This window comes from Ambystoma mexicanum, chromosome 12 (genome assembly GCF_040938575.1).
Source record: "Ambystoma mexicanum isolate Mex_15411 chromosome 12, UKY_AmexF1_1, whole genome shotgun sequence".
In the NCBI taxonomy this organism is placed as follows: domain Eukaryota; kingdom Metazoa; phylum Chordata; class Amphibia; order Caudata; family Ambystomatidae; genus Ambystoma; species Ambystoma mexicanum.
This window is the reverse complement of record NC_090936.1, coordinates 1,100,264,273-1,100,280,907: the sequence shown is the minus strand read 5'-3', so window position 1 is coordinate 1,100,280,907 and position 16,635 is coordinate 1,100,264,273.

Sequence of the window (16,635 nt, the reverse complement as noted above, 5' to 3'; positions counted from 1 at the left end):
GTCACAATGAAGTAACTTGACAAAAATCTCAAACCTCAAAGAGATATGTTAAATTAAGGAAATGTGGCTGTTGCTTTTTTTGCCCTTGCACGTCTTGAATGGAAAACAAGTAACACAATGCAATGTGAGCATAACAAATACCCCTTTTGGTATTTACGGTGGTATTTTCTTTGGTTGGTGGTATTTTTGGTTGGTGGTATTTTGGTATTCCGTGGTGCAGTGGTGAGCCTAACTTTAGAGTACTGCCTGATAATTGTTCCTATTCCAGGATCACTAACAGCAAGTACATACTGGATTTAGTACACTCCCAATGCTGACTCTATGTTTTTGCAGTATTTAATTTACAATTCCACTTTTCTGCCCCTTTGACTTGCATCTCAGAGTACATTTATCATGTAAATGAAATATGAACATTCACACACACACATAGCCCTTCTGAAACCCATGTACAATAACCAGTTTGGTTGTTGTCTTATCACACTTGGGAAAGTGAAATTACCACAGGCGGCAATACAAACTCACTATTGGTTATTCCCAATGCCCAATGCCCCTTGTTACCATCACAGATAAGGTAAATGAATATGTTAGTTTTATGTTCGTTTTTATTTGAATGCAATTCAGCCCACAGCCATGGTATCATGGTGCAAAGTGATAACACCCTGTTCCTTTATTTTTCTAGAATGGGTTCTGTACATTCCCAATATTGGCATCTATTAGATTGAGCCTGAGTCTCACACATGAGTCACACACATGAGTCTGACCCCCTTGGCCCTAGTTAAAATGTAGACCTTTGCTAAAATGTGGATGTTGAAATGTGGAGCTGCCCTTGTTGACATTCTGAATACATTTCCCTACATAAGGAAGCCACAACAAAAAGCCCTGTGTAGTAACTTCTTTGTCAGAAAGCATGGAGCAAGCACTTGGGCTATAGTTGGACCCAGTTGGGCTACATGTAGGTTTCCATTTCTGGGACCCTGGGTTGCTTTTAAAATCAATTTAAAATCAAATCACAAAAAGAATTTTGTGAGAATTCAAGCACTGAATTCCTGCCCTTTCTTCTGCGCAGAAGAGCATAGGAGAGGTGAGTCTATCGTCTCTGAAAGTCTCAGGGCAGGAGAGCGATGGTCCATGGATTTCTCTCCTCTTAGGGGCCAAGTACAGGCCTCACAAGGCACCGCGGATCATAAAAAACATAAAAGCATGAGTCGTGAGGGTTCCAGGGAACATGGATAGGGTGAAGAACATACACATATTTGTTTAGGAAAAAAGCAATTCTTGAAGAACTGTTGCCCCAAAGTTCAATGAAAACTATATTTGAATATATTAGGAAACGATTCATGTTTAAAGAACTTAACACTCAATTATTGATAGATTTCTCAAGGTTCTTATACATAGACCCAAAAGTAATGTCATAAAATACGACAAGTTTGTAAATTAAATTTACCTGAGATTTGCTTAATATTATCCTTCAATTTCCTTAGATTTTGAAATTATGGATTAAGTCATCCTTGTGAACGCCTCAAATTATGGTGGTATTATATCATGCTCATGTATTCCTCAAAATGGAGCATTCTTAAGTATTTCCCATTTACAGTTTCCTAAGGTATTCCACGACATGTGTTTCATCAACTATGGCTCATCAGGAAGAATAATTCTTTAATAAGAACATATAGTATGGGTTTAATTACTTTTTTCGGCTGCATTAAATCTCACTTTGTATAATTATGAAAAAGGTTATAGTGGAGTACTACCCTCTAATGACTATCTTTTATTCTCATGGGTTGTGATTAATTAAGACATTTCATTTGTCTGTCTTGAAGTCCCCATTTTCCATTTGCGAACCCTTGTTATGGGCTGAAAAATAAAGATATATGTAGATTTAGTAAAGACATATAAGCCTACAAAGAAAGAGATTTAAATTGGCCTTGAAAATCAATATAGTGTTGATTTGAACTGGTATCATCTGGGATATTAATCTATTTGAAGCGAAACAATATAGATCATGAAGGATGTACAAACAAAGTGAGAGGAAGAATAAAACCTACACATTTTAATACTACAATCAATACTTCTTACCTGTGCTCACATCATGGTGACTAGATTAATTTATCTAGGGTCCTCCGTGTTGTATATACCCCAATTCTGCATGCAGCAATTGGCGTGAAATTGGCGTCTCTTTGTAAAGTGTCAGATGAAGTCATCCCATCACATCCAGCGCGATGATGGCATGACACCAAATAACCGCCATCTTGGATTTAACAATGCAACTTTCGTTAGATGAACAATTTGAATTTGATAAACAAAAGAACCTATTTTGTTGTTTCATAGATTGAATAGGGTAAACTAATTTGTTAATTCAAAATCACTCAATTTCATCAATGCTATTAACATAGTTAATTTAATCAAGGTGAAAAAACCTTTTTAAGGAATGATGTTGTACTGTTGAACTTTGAATTTGTATAATCATAGCTGTCTTAAAAATCAACTGTTTAGGTCTTCAGTTGGCTATTTTTTGCAGCAGTTTTGGAACCAGTCCAGGCTTCTATCTTTTTAGTTTTGACTATTAGGTGGCACCACAGGGCCACCTATAAGCTAGAATTATTGCATTGGAGTACAAGTAGGAGGGAGATGGCATGTCAGTGGGGACACAAAACTGGTGGATGTTTGGCTTTTTATCCAACGATTGACCATCCATGCGTATGCTGAGAATCATGCCAGTCGCACCTACTACCCGCCCGTCCCTGCCTAAAACATACCCTTCTGGAATCTCTTTGAGCTAGCTCTATCACGCAATAACATCAAGCGTTTTGCCTTACAAGGCCTGGCAGTGTTATTTCTAAGCAATCTTATAAGAATGAATGCCTTAATTGCAGCTGTACATTAGCTACTTGTGTAAGCTACGTGATTTATTAGCAATATGTGTTTCCTCCAATCTCTTCCTTGTACTGAAGTCTTATTAAAAACAAGTGTCAGCAGTTTTTGCTTGTTTATGGATGTTCCATAGGCATTTTACTGGCACTGATATCATTTACCAGGTATTCTCACCATTTTCCATTTTATGTAGTACTATTATGGCAGTGTTTGGCAAATGCTTATTTCATGCCTACAAAAAAACTGCTGGCTTTGCCAATGGTAGTTTTTGAAGTCGGTGTAGCATTTTCTCAAGTCGCTGAGGTGCTACAGGGTCCACAAGGAGTCTGTCAAGTGGTAGGTGCAAGATCACCACTGGGTCAGTAATGGTGCAAATGTCCGCCAGCCAAACTTAAAATGTCATACTTAGAGGAAGGAGCTTCTCTGGTTTACTGTTTTATTTATTTATTTCGCGTTTCCAAAGCGCTCACACAGCCTGGTGGGCATTGAGGCGCTATTACAGAAATCGTTTGCTTTTAAGTTGCGTAATTGTCTTTTTTTTGTCTTAGTTACGTATTTATTTATAACAGGCTTAAACACCCACCCAGAGGTTAAGCGCGGACCTGGGGATCGAACCTGTGTTGCTTCGTGTCGTCTTGCTTCCAAAGCGCGCACTTGCCGCTGAGCTATCCTTCCGCGACTGTTTTCCAGCTAGAGAGCGAGACTCAAAATATAGTGACATTTGAAACTTAGTAGGAAATGCTTTAGGGGTTGTCTGGAACAGTGGAGGGCATGGCCTCCCACAGACCGCTGAATGAAGCCGGGGAGCTACATTACACCACACATAACTACTTGTAGCCCCTGTTTTCTGGCCCTGGTCCATGGCAAGGTTGCACTCCTCCCTCGCCCAGGGCCAGGGGCAGTCCCCACGGGAACCAGCCACCCCCAAGACCAGCTGGATAGGAAGGGGCGAATTGCAACCTGCAAATTAAATCAATCCAAAATGAACCATTGTCCTCTTTTTAAAATGTCTAATTTATTTCCATGATATCTGTTTGATATGCACGCATGAAAACATTCATTTGTCCTTAAGGAATATAACATTTTATTTGCATTTTTCATAATGGCAAGTAGCTACTAGAAATGTGTGTTAATGTTCGTCATTCATGTATTTATATGGATGATATGACAAGTACACAAGTCATAGTGAAGTATAAAACCTTAAAAAGATAGTTATATAAAATAAATGTGACGGTTGCTTTTTTTTACCTATCTCGAATGTAAATCAAGTACCACATTGCAATGTGAGCATATACAATGCACTTTTTGGTTAAAATGACAAAACAAAAGGCACTTTGTGGCAAAAAGTAGCATTGTCAGAGCAAGCAGTTTTCCCTTGTGAATAGGTGTTATCACATGCCCAGGTATTCTCATCCTTTTCCATTATAAATGTATTTGCCAAATTCCTATGAAATGCCTACATAAATACAAAACTGCTGACTTTGCCATTGCAGAGAGAGAGAGAGAGAGAGAGAGAGAGAGTGTGTGTGTGAGTGTGTGTGTGTGTATATATTTATACGCCCTGACTCCTTTCTTTACCACCCTCTGATTTCTCTTCTAACCTCTTCCGCTCCTCATTACAATCTTCATTCTCTCTCTCTCTCTCTCTCTCTCTCTCTAGAGAGAGAGAGAGAGAGAGAGAGAGAGAGAGAGAGAGTGTGTGTGAGTGTGTGTGTGTGTATATATTTATACGCCCTGACTCCTTTCTTTACCACCCTCTGATTTCTCTTCTAACCTCTTCCTCTCCTCATTACAATCTTCATTCTCTCTCTCTCTCTCTCTCTCTCTCTCTCTCTAGAGAGAGAGAGAGAGAGAGAGAGAGAGAGTGTGTGTGAGTGTGTGTGTGTGTATATATTTATACGCCCTGACTCCTTTCTTTACCACCCTCTGATTTCTCTTCTAACCTCTTCCTCTCCTCATTACAATCTTCTCTCTCTCTCTCTCTCTCTCTCTCTCTCTCTAGAGAGAGAGAGAGAGAGAGAGAGAGAGAGAGAGAGAGAGAGAGAGAGAGAGAGAGGTTTTCAAGTGGCTTTAAATCATTGCAAGTCAGTCCACGAGAATAGCCCCAACTTTACTGGAACACGAACTCCTGTGCGAATCAGAGCAAGCATTACAGTCACAAGGAAATCCTTTGGGATGAAAAGCAGCAGAAACTTCTGTCCAATTGGATCTGTACTCTACTTAGGTTAAAGACACAAAATTAACTATTCCGCTAATGTTGAATACGTGACCCTTGGTATGGTGCTCCGATTATTTACTGGTAATCTTCATTATTCCTAGTACTACTTTACTTAATCACAGTACTTTTCATTATTTGTATTTAAGTTAATACCAGTTTACCTGGCCTTGGCAGATGTAGGAACTTTTCTTTACACATAATACTTCCTGGATATACTCAATACGGAAAGGCTAAATCCATCCCAATATCAGTTGCAAGGGTCGTAAGCAACCTTTATTACGTACATAGGTATGGCAAAGGCTCTGTGTGTTTTGGGACTCGTCACAAGGTTACTCAACGGAAGGGTGAAGACTTCCAGGCCAATAGCAGAGCGTTAAGTGTAGCTTCAAAATAAGGTCCTTTCAAACATTTGGTGGTCACCCAATCACCAGTGGTCACATCAGACTTTCCTGGGCTATTTCACCAGTTTATAATTATAATTCTTAACATTAGAGGCGGGGTATAAGCGGAGACCGTAAATCGAACCTATGTTGCTATGCACTGTCTTGCTTCCCCAGACAAACGCGTTTCCCCTGAGCTATCCTCCCGGCTTCAGTTCGGTGCATGACCAGATCGTATCTTGGCTTCTCAGACCTCACACTTTGCATTCTATTTGGGAGAATCAAAGAAGCTGCCTTTAGAGACAGAACTACTCAGGATGACATCATTCCTCACAGATAGGGATGAACCCACTCAACTCCCCTCAGATCCCTCTTTCTGATCAACCCCACGTATCACCTGAGGAGTAGCACAAGGATCACGCCCATCACATCAGCAAGCATGGCCTCGGATAACACACCTAAGCAGATACCACTCACATACTCTCCAGACAGAAATAATTAAAAAAACAGCTATTGCCCGATGTCTCACTGATATGGCACATGGATGGGGGAGAAGAGATTACAAAATTAATCCTTGCAACATGGAAATCATGATCTGTTCCATGAGGTCAACTACCATTAGTTCAATCCCATGGCCAAAGGAAATGGGAGACTACCCACAAACTGCTAAAGGGGTCAAAAACGTTAAATAATGATTCATAATGGACTGTTCATCTTAGAGCCTGAAATTCATGACCCACTCAAACAAGCATTGGGAAATCCAACAGATTTGGCTTTTGTGAATGCTGAGATCTGCATTTTCCAGGCACTGACATAATGATACTAGCAGGCCATAAGATGGCAACAACTGACCAAAGGGTATTAGGACCTGGCCACCTTGTCTTTAAAATACATTCAGTGCAAGGAACAAGTGCAAGGGCACCCATACTGCTGACAGGTTAAGTGGCTGAAGGCACATTTGGATAATACATTTTATTAGCCCAGCAGCGTGTTTCTAGATACAGTTGAGCTATTAAGGCTGCTCGGAAAGCACAGATCTCGTGCCGACCTCACAGAGGATGTGTTTTGGGTGCGGTGGGGCAGATGGTGGGTGTGAATGGGCATCGTGAATAGCTTGGCTATGGATGATCAACTGGTGAGTAAAAAGCCAAATGCAGGCCGGCTGTGATTCCCTCCTCCCACCCCCCTCTCTCGAGTCGCTCCTATCTTCGCTTCACATTGCAATAGTTTTGGTTTATAGGCAGCACTAACAGTGACACCCAGTTCCAAAACTAAAGATGCTATTTTCACTCACTAACATCAGGTGCCTTTCCTCACCTTCCACACAGAACTCCCACAGTGATATATACAGGTTGGCTTAGATCAAATGCATCTATTTGGGCATCCTAGAACACCAGCCTGTTAAAGAAATTCGAAATGTGTGCAGCCAGTCTCTCATGGGTCAAAAATGACCATATCACTGCAGGACTATGAGTGCTATACTGGCTCCCCATTGGGGAATAAAATAATTCGAGGTACTCATCATAGTTCACCATGCCTTCCTTACAGAGCTAAGGGGGCAGAATGTAGCCAAACGAAGATCACTTCTACCACCCAATGAGGCCTTTATGTTGCAGCAGCGCCGCACTCGTGGCAGTGCCTGGCTACACTTTGAAAAGCCACGGAGCCTCATCATTCACACTTATGGCCACCAAACTTCCTCACTTAAAGAAATTCTCAAAAGTCAGGACGACCGCACCTTTGACAACACACTCAAGACCTGCTCTATTGCCAGACCCTAAATAACAGAATCTAGATGAGAGTGACCTAAATGCATGATAGGAATCAAAGAGAAGAACCCAAGCGAGATTGACAGCGTTACCTGGGATGTGAGGAGTCGCTGGAGGGGGGATGATAGCTGCTCAAGCTGACTTCCTTTCAAAAGTCTGGTCTCCAAACCTCTGTCTCCTTTCAAGGGATGTGGGGGAGTGTGTGCATCATGAGTGTGTACATCATGGTCCAGGGGAACTAGCTTTCAGTGATGGTGTACAGAAGAGTGCTGCTGCTCAGGTGTGCAGGGGAGGGATTGGTCCAGAACAAGACTGTCTTACTTGTCTTACTTGAGCGCCGTTCCCTAAGTTGTGGAAGTACTTGCCCGTGACTGTCCTGAACACTGTTTCTGAGGCAGGAAACTGCCACAGCGCTCATTGCATATCACTGATCGGCTGCCCACATAGAGACACAGTGCCAGGCACAGTGCTTCTATACATGCAGTTGAAACACGGTATGCAACGACTTCACAGACTGCATCTGAAAGTCGTCCTCTGCCCAACAGCCCAAATGCAAACAATGAAATCGTCCAAAGCTGTGTACATAGCTCATGCTTTGCCCACATTTTACTGTCAGGGTGACTATTCTGATGGAGGAAATGAGCACCATACCCATTGTCTCCAGAGCTCTGGTCCTCTCTAGGCTGCACTACTGTAACAGCCTCTTCCTCAATCTGCCTAAATCCTCCCTTCGCCCCCTTCAACTAATCCTGAATTGGACTGTGAGACTTATCCTTGGCCTCAAGCCAGGGGCCGCATCTCTCCAGCTCTGAAATCTCTCCACTGGATCCCAGTTGTTGCGAGGATCAAGACCCAAAAGGGCCAGGGATCCCTGTACCGCCATCTCTCTCTCCTGAAATTCCTCCCAGCTAGAGCCCTTCGGTCTTTTAGCTCCAGCTCTCTGCAGATCAAATGCTTTTCCAAGTAGAGAGTGGGGGGTAGATCTCTCTCTTTTCCGCAGGAGCCTGCCTCTGGAATGACCTCCCTGCCCCTCCTTTTCTCTTCTTCCTTCCCTCTCCTCGTCCCCTGCTAATGACCCCCTCTGCTGCATTTTGACTGGCTGCCTGGTTCCTTCTTTCAGGGCACCAGGCCCTCCTCACCCAGTCTACCCCAGCACTTTGTTCTCCCCTGACCCTGCCACCCAAAACCTGCGCTTTCCCTACTAGGCTCCCTCCCCGTGTACTAGCCTGGCAGTGGCTGGGCCCACACGCCTGCATAGCCCAATCCAGCCCTGTCCTTGCACTTAGCATGTGGACCCTCATTCCCCTCCCCACTTCCCTGCACTTCTTGGTGCTGCACTTGCACGATGCAAATGATGCAGTCGAGTGATCATTGCATAACAAGTATGAATGGCGTCATCTTCTGCATACACTGCGCCAATTGATCCATTTATGTCCGCTGGTGCTGTTATCCCAGCTGGGAAGTGAGACTCAATGTTTGGTGGCATATGAAACTTAGAAGTAGATGTTTTGGAGGTTGTCTCGTGCAGTAGTAGTCCCAAAGACCACTGCATGCAGTCTGGGAGCTAGACACGTAAATAATGGCAGCATGAGGTCTGTGGCCACCACAGATCTTCTAGTCAGTGAAACCTCCTCCACCCTACTAACATCTACTCAGCAATTTCTATTCCCTCAAACAGTAACTGTGGACCCAGGCTCTGTCATCACCCAGGATCAATCCAATACTGGATGGGAGTGCCTTGGCCCTTTGACATCGGTCATAAGATGGATGCATGTTAACTATATCTTGGATGCCAAACAAATTGATACATTTTTTCCGCCACAGGTTCAAATGCCAATGCATCCATTGACCATCTATGTGATGGTAGGGTTGCAGTACGGGTTCCCATCAGATGAGTTAAACGTCCTTCTCTCCCCTTTCCCCGGCTGAATTTCTACTCTTGCAGGCCCAAGTGATTGCCCAGAAAAAAGCTTCTCGTCATTTGTATTTGCTTTGGGTTAACTAGAGGATCAGCCAGCCCAGGACACTCTTGATGACCTTCAATGCTTTGGTAGGTTTAAAATAGTTTATCTTTTCCCCTGTGTCAATACAATGAAAGTTCCATTCAGGTACTAAACCTAGCCTCCTGACTGACCTATTCGTGCAAATACTTGATTCTTTCACCCATCCATCCACTGCCATGCAATTCCACCACCGTTTTGTGCACTGACACACCCACACATCCATCCACACAGTCACCCATGCTGGGGCAGGAGAAGCTGGTTGGTGTCACGAGGCCGTTGTGCCTGCATGTGCATTGTGTGATGTGTGTGCATTCTTTGTTCATGTGTGTGCTTGTATGTTTTGTTCGAGTCTGTATTTTCTGCATACACAGTCTCTGTGTGTACATCTCTGTCAACTCTGTCAAATGATTCTCTGCTGCCCTCATTGGAAATGTTACTGCTTGCGTGGTGTTTGTGGCAGGCTGTGGCAATCAAGCAGCAGCTTGGTCTGGCCCCATGAAAAACACAGCGTATGGACAGTGGCTAAGTGTGTGATCTAAGTCTTGCACTGAGCTTACTTTGGCAAGTGGTGATATGTTTGGTTATGTGTGTGGGTATTCCCCGATGTAAGAAGAGCAGGAAGGTATTTGCACCAGATGGTACAATGTTAGCAGCAGAGTATGTACTTTACTTTGACTGGTGAGAAATTGGCAAGTACATTTGGAAAATGTTGTCAACATGTACAAGACAGTTTCTGTCTCTTCTGCTATTCAAATTGAATGCAGGAAATTAAATTGCTGGGAGCTATTTAGCTCATGCGTGTAGCTTAAAATAGCCTGGCTAGCTTGACACAAACAGCTTCCGGGAGCTACTTGTGACTCTCCAGAGGAACTGGTGCCATGCAAATATACCTATGTGAAAATAACTGTTTGCAAATCTGTTAAATGGCGCATTAGGACAACGTTCATAAGCAATTAAAAATATAACAAAGCATATGTCTTATATGTCCTTCCACAAAAACATAACACCATGATGAAAACAAAACTATTATTAAACAAAGATCCAATCAATAAAATGATGAGGCATAAATAATGGACAATAATTTGCATCTGATGTGGAAGTTACATTTAGGGCAGACTCCAAGTCCCCCAGATACAGTTCCTGCTTCCTGGTTGATGCCTGATACCCGGGAGCTGCGTTTAGCTACTGCTCATTAAAACATTATTTTGATCAGTGGGAATGTGTCCCCATTAACAGTCCCATAACCTCATTGCTGGTGATAACAGGTAGGATATAGTCAGAGGATTTAGGCTAGAAACCAGATTGCCTATAGTCCTGTGTCTGGGCGATAAGAGGCCTAGACAACAGCTAGTGTCAGGGTGGGGAAGGGGTAAGCAAATAGTTGTAGGGGTTCTACCTGGTGTGTTTTATCGGCATTAGGTGGGTTTCCAATAATCTGGTTAGTCAGAGCGAACAGCTGCACCATTTGGACCTATGTTGGTGATGGATTGTAATGCCGACCAGGGTTTCTTTTTAGTGGGAAGGGGTTTTGGCCCAGTTATGGGTTATGGATTTATTGGTATTAGAATAAAATGCCTGTAGAAATGAACATCATAAGCAGGACTTCGACTGAGCAGTTTTTCTATGCGTGGAAATGAAGGAGGTCAGCTGAATTTATATGAAGGATCAGAATGTTTGAGACCTTACACGCATTAATGCACGCGCAGCAGTAATTAATAAATATTATCATACATGGCTCTTCCGTGTCTGAGCATGGATGGGCATTTAGACTTAGTAATGTCATCTACACCAGTGACCCACTCTTGTGAACATTTTCAGACCAGCTCACCATTTTAAGCTTGGTCATGGGCATGCCCCCCTTGTGCAACTCTCTCTCCCCTCAAGTTTGGGATACTCCGTTCTGCCCTCCACTCCCTTGGTCTCTCTAGTGAATTTCTGTCTTTGATCAGTTTGCTCTTCTTCCTTTCTTCCAACCAGAGGCAATGTGGGATCTCTTGCTGTAAGTGGTCTGACACACATTACTAATGGTTCCCCAACTATCTTACAATCGGGCATAAGGGTGGTGCTTGCTTTAAGTAGTCTGACACACATTACTAATGGTTCCCCTACTATCTTACAATCGGGCATAAGGGTGGTGCTTGCTTTAAGCATTCTGGCTCACATTGCTAATGGTTCCTCTACTTTCTGACAATCGGGCATAAGGGTGGCACTCGCTTTAAGCAGTCTGGCACTTTGTGCTAATTCTTCCTCCACTTTTTTACAATCGGGCATAAGGGTGGTGCTTACTTTAAGTGGTCTGCCTCATATTGCTAAAGGTTCCTCTACTTTCTTACAATCGGGCGTAAGGGTGGTGCTTGCTTTAAGTGGTCTGCCTCATATTGCTAAAGGTTCCTCTACTTTCTTACAATCGGGCGTAAGGGTGGTGCTTGCTTTAAGCAGACTGCCACTCTGTGCTAATGATTGTTTTCTTTATTTTGGTATTATAGCTCAAGAAATGGTGGAGTTGCACGGTATAAGCAGTGTTGCTTTCTTATAATCTAGTGGTGTGTGCTGTATTTGCTCAGCCACACTGTGCACATTCTAAACCCACGTTCATAAGGGGGATAAAGTGATTTGATTTTGATGCATTTCTGTCGCACTTAAAGCAGAGTAAACCACATCCAAGCACAGATGTTCTACGTTTTCCACCACACCAATAACCATGGTACTAGAACCAACCAGAGAAAGAGGGAGCAAGGGACACAACAATTCCTTTAGTAGAATAGATACATTTTTAAGGCCTTCCACTAAGTAGTAATTGACGTCAGGCTCTGACTGGTCAATGGTGAATTCCATAGCTGGGTTCATAGATTGAAAATCGTCTATCGCCTCTATGGACACACCGAGATGAAGGAACTACGAGTAAATGCTGGTCATCAGGTCGAAGGGAGCGGGAGGGTTGCTAACAGGTTAGCCTTCTATTCCAGGAGATTCCAGAGCCGTGCATAAATACTAAGTCTAAACAGTGTCCTAGCTTGTGAGACGGGGTTAAAGAGTGCAGATCAAGACGATTCAAGATCTCCCAAAGTTCTGATGATTCAGGGGTTTAGGGATGATCGGTAGTGCCATATATCCTAGGGCATTTGTGGCCAAAACATGTTTGAGATTGTCTAGAAATATCCTTTCAGGGCCTGGGGGACCTATAACATAAAGTAATGTTAAAGACTGGGGGATAAAACCATATGAATGTATCTAATTTGAGTGTTGAGGCATCATCCCAATTTAGGACCTCAAAATGTGGTATGTTCCAACGGTTCCTATAGATGGCTGCAATCCCACCTCTTCTGTGCGTGGCACGATTAAGCCATTTAATGGAAAAGTCGTGGGGACCCAAAGAGTGGAACATGGCAAAGGATGCCTCATTGAACCGAGTTTTAGTGAGATCGAGGAAGTCCAGATTATTTTGTTCCACCATGTCATGTAGTTCTAGTGTGTGACTAACTGCCGTTCTAGCTTTAATCAGGGCTACATTGAGTTGGTTGGGGGTGCTGCCAGAGGCGAAGGCTGTCGGCTCAGGACAAATACTATAAAGTTTACGTTTCAGAATTCTGTTTCATGACATCAATGAAATGAATCCAGGGTTGTGCCTAAATGACATAAGCATATTACTAGAATAATAGAATAGCACTGTATATACAAATGTCATGTGAAAAGCGAAATAATAATCTGTGAAGAGTACTCCATTCACCATTCAGATAGAAGGATAATGCCAAGCTTAAAACATGGCCACACGCCTGTAATCCTATATCATAGAGTGGACCGGGGGAGCAAGATACAAAGAAAATAGGGACCCATATTCGCATTAACGAAGGCACAGAGGAGAAACCAGGGAGACCAAGCTTTACAAAAGTGGGGATAGGCAGACCGTGCTGCTGTGAGCACCAATTTCAATGAAAGACTTCAAAAGTGACATGCATCAATAAACTGGCGAATAAGTTGGCTTTATGTTTTATTCGGTCCTCTCCTCTTAACAAAATTCTGATCATGGCCAAATCACTATCTTTCTTAGCCTGCGATGCCTTTTTGCCACAGTTGATGTTACTTTCCAAAAGGAAATATTCTGCTATTAAACTCTATCCAATAAACCGAACACTTTAAAGCTGAAGTACAGTAATCAGAGCCAGACCTAGAAGCTAAGATGGCTACATTGGTGTTGCATCAGGGATTTTTCAGAGCAGATGTGGCTGGGTGCCCATAGATGTGTTTCAATATATCCATGGTAGGTTAGAAATCACATACAACATGAACCATTGCAATTCTAAGAAGGTGCAGATTGCACAACTACTTGCCCACAGTCACACACATTCTCATTGCCACTGTTTGTGTTTCAGTAAGATTTTCAAGCTCTGATTATATAAAATCATGCTTCATACCGTCTAGGAAGAAAGTATTGTGATTCTGATGCAACCTCGAGGAAGCAAGCTGGTGTTCTGCAATGAAGGGTTGAGGCGCAAACAAATGCTTGTTTGGAAGATCCCTTAAAATACCTTAGCAGGCTAGCAGATGCATGTGCTGGGTGCAACCTCAGGTACACAGACTTGTCCCACCCTACCTATCCGCTCAGCTTCCTCCCTAATCTCCCTCTCGCTCCCTACGATCATCCTGAGCTCACCTCCTTGCCACCTTTCGTACCTCATGTGCTCCCTCTCGTTGCCGCTCTCTTCCTCTCCTCACCCCCTTAATCTGGAATGCTCTTCCACTTCCTTTTTGTACTACTCCCACTCTATCTCTATTTCAATCCAGCCTCCGAGCTCTCCTCCTTTCTGAACAACCACTTGCGTAGCATTCTACGACACCACATCTTCCTGTCCTCCTCTCCCCGAACCCTACGGCACTTATCGTTCACCCCTTTATCCTAAAACATAGCACTTCTGCCTTTATCCAGTTCCTACATCATGAGCTACTGTCCTCATCCCTAGTTCATCTTTCTACCTCCCCTGCATCATCTGGTCTTAAATCCACATGCTCACACCCATTGTCAAGGGCACTGGTCCTGCACTCTTCAAATCAAGTAAGCAGTTTTGTGCCAGAAATGCTTTGTTTTCCCTGTAATTATCATAAAATAAATAAGAAAATAGGATCTCGTGTTTCAGAATGCTTTTATTAAGGGTTTCTCACAGAGTGTACATTACCTTCTCCTATAATTATCCTCTATGATTTCTATAGGGTCTTGCCTGCTTCATCAGTGCAATTTTGATTGGATTTGCCTGTGGCAGTTCCCACTGAAACCATAATGGTCAGCATACCTTTAAACACAATTCTCTATTGTCTGCGTCAGTGCCTTGTCATTATCATGTTATTTAGATGCTGCTTAACCTAATTTGCTGTGTAAACTGTAATTTTAGTGCACTGGCACGCCGGGGACATTTAAGACATTCTAAGAGAATGATGAATCTAGATAAAAATAAAGCGCAATACATGTAGGATAAAAGAAAAAGTAAAAAGAAATATAGGTGAAAGGGGGAGCAGTGTTACTCTACATCAAAATGCCAGGCACTGGCTTTCGAGAGAAAATAAGTGGTTAAGGTTGTTTTTTTTCCTGAGTGAATGTGTGCATTTCTTTATGGATCTTCATCTTTGGTGAAGCGGGCACTGCAAGCTTGGCATGCAATCATATGATGGAGAGGCTTTAGATATTTTTCGAGCCTTTTGTTTCTTTTAGGCAGGCTGTCAGTGATGTGCCATCAAACTGGTTCCTGCAACTTTTATAGGCATGTTTGAGCCAATCCGTAAGCAGGGAAGCCCAGCTACTGCAGTGGATTCCAGATCTGTACCTACTAGGCTTCAGTGGGAACCCCTCCAAAATTCCACTTTGGGACTAAGTGGCGTGCAGTAAAGTGTTTACTTGAAGCCTTAATTAGTACTTCATAACAAACATAAAAGACTGAACTGAAACTATTAGTAAAGTTTTACAAATAATTGTAAAGACTGTAAAAAGGTGTACATTAGGTATGCAAAGGTATACAAACAATTGTAAATGTTGTGAACAACATGTTTAATTATATTGACATATTTGAAGTGTATGTGCAGTCGCACCTGGAGCGTTCCAAGTGCCAAATGCGATTACCACAATAAATGATCTCAAGGCCAAATAACCGGACAAACTCAAAGAATATGGCAAATTACTACTTTATTATTATCAAGTCAATAAAGTAGGGAATATCTGGCGAACAAACAGATTGTAGCTCACACACTCTCAATGCATTTCGATTATGCAAAAGGTTTTATATCTCGACATAAATCAGCTATGGCATCATCCTACGTGGCAAACAATAAAAAGCTACCAAGTACAGGGATTGGTTAAGGGAAGGTATATACCTATAGTTTATATGACTGTTAGTAACAACAGCAGTGAATAGGCTTCTGCAACAATGCATGGTCCATATTACTCACGTTATATGTACTACCTTAGCAAGATCCCACATTACCTTAGCTAGCTTGCGTTTCTGATTATACATATCTACTGCATCCCTTATTACTTATCTTCTAAGTGTACATGGTTTTCTTCATATTTCGCATATGTGTTTACTTCATCAGTTTAGTCACATCTTAATTCTCTAGATATCCATACATCAGGTTTAGTGTGTCCACGTATCTTCTCTTCTTCATTTTGACACTTCACACATCAGAGTTAATTTATAGTTCTTCTATATCCAGTGGTGTCTGCAGACTCATGTCTACTGCATCAGTTTAGGAGTATATTCAATATGGTTGTATAAGATATGGTATTGGGATGATACCAGGTGTCATGCACAGTGTTCTCTTGCTGTTCTATCAATATGACAGAGGTGAGAGGGTGCGCTCTATAGATGTTGTGCACACCTTCCTCTCTATATTCGCCCCTCTGTTCGAGTCCTCAACCACCTCCTCAATTTTATTCACCTTTTATTCCCATTGTGGTTTCTTAGGAATCTATATCTTTGTCACCCCCTCAGGTCACCTGCATTCTTTATCTGTTCATCCACACTCCAGGTCATATAGCAGCATTCCCCAGTCAGTGAACAAAACACCCAGTGCCCCACATCATTCTTATGATCCTGTGGATACTGAAACGTCGGTCCTGGGGGTGCCATGATACTTGCTTTCAGGTGCTCATGGCTGGTGTTTTCAGTCTGTGTGTTCTCATCAGCCACAGTATTCACATTGATCATTATCTAAATCCCAATAGCTTTCTTTGCTGTCTTCCTACATTGTCCTGTGATTATTCTTACAAGGCGGAATCCTAGCAGCGCTAACACTATTATTGCTCCCAACATTTTGAAGGCATTTGCCATCCAGGTTGAAACCCACCAGAACAGAGATGAAAACCAAACTTCATCTTTTGTTTCATCTACTTCTTCCACCATTTTCGGGTG